General features: G+C 39.0%; 1 non-coding gene across 1 annotated transcript; it reads left to right on the top strand.

Moving 5' to 3' along the window:
- Window positions 1–445: 445 nt before the first annotated feature.
- Window positions 446–553, top strand: LOC112089597. The gene has a single exon (XR_002901230.1). It is a non-coding gene; the product is annotated as a small nucleolar RNA R71 (small nucleolar RNA).
- The last annotated feature ends 304 nt before the right edge of the window (window positions 554–857 follow it).

The raw sequence follows: 857 nt of genomic DNA, 5'->3' as shown, positions 1-857 counted from the left end.
CGGTCAGCATCATCACGACCGCGGTGAAAGCTTGGTTTGCTGCGGTCTAGATGAATGGACCCGCGTGATCAGAAACGAATGGAAAATCTTGAATTTGATAGACTTCTGCAGTGTTAACCATCCCTTTGATCATAAGAATCCATTGGGTTGTCCCAGCCGTCAAAGTTACACGTATTGTGTACCTTTATTTGGTTGTTGCAATCCAAGATGACTCATTATGTGATGGAGACACTTTATAACTTTCGAAAATTCTTTTTTCTTCTCAGGAAGTGCAGAATTAACAAAAGTTACTTGATTTCGGATGCTGTTTACGAAATTGTTGATGAAAGCATGAGCATCTTCTACAGATCTAGTTGAGAAGTCTCCATTACTTGCTGTGTCGAAAGAGTGTCGTAACTCTAGAGTAATACCTCGATAGAAGATACCCAGCCGGTATTCCTCGGTATATCCATGGTGTGGACAATCTCTTTGGTATTCGCTAAATCTTTCCCAAGTATCTAAAAGATCTTCATCTTCTTTTTGTTTAAAAGTTCTTATCTTGTTTCTTAAGAGATTTGAACGATTTCTAGTATAAAAACGATTTAGGAAAGCAGTTCTACACGCTGCCCACGTTTTTAGTGAAGCAGGTGGCAAATCCCCATTTCTTGTAATGGTTGCACATAATTCTTCGAACGTCTCGATATGGTAATCCCCATTTGCTGTAATGGTTGCACATAATTCTTCGAACGTCTCGATATGGTCTATCGGGTTTTCGAATGAATAACCATAGAAATGATTTTGTTGAACTAAATGGATATAGGGTACCTTAATTTTGGTTTTGCCATCCTCTGGTAAGGCTGGTTGAATAACTCTTCGAT

The sequence above is a fragment of the Eutrema salsugineum genome, unplaced genomic scaffold (assembly GCF_000478725.1).
Source record: "Eutrema salsugineum unplaced genomic scaffold, Eutsalg1_0 scaffold_12, whole genome shotgun sequence".
Lineage (NCBI taxonomy): Eukaryota > Viridiplantae > Streptophyta > Magnoliopsida > Brassicales > Brassicaceae > Eutrema > Eutrema salsugineum.
Note: the sequence above shows the minus strand (reverse complement) of the source record. Positions and strands in the feature narration are given on the sequence as shown.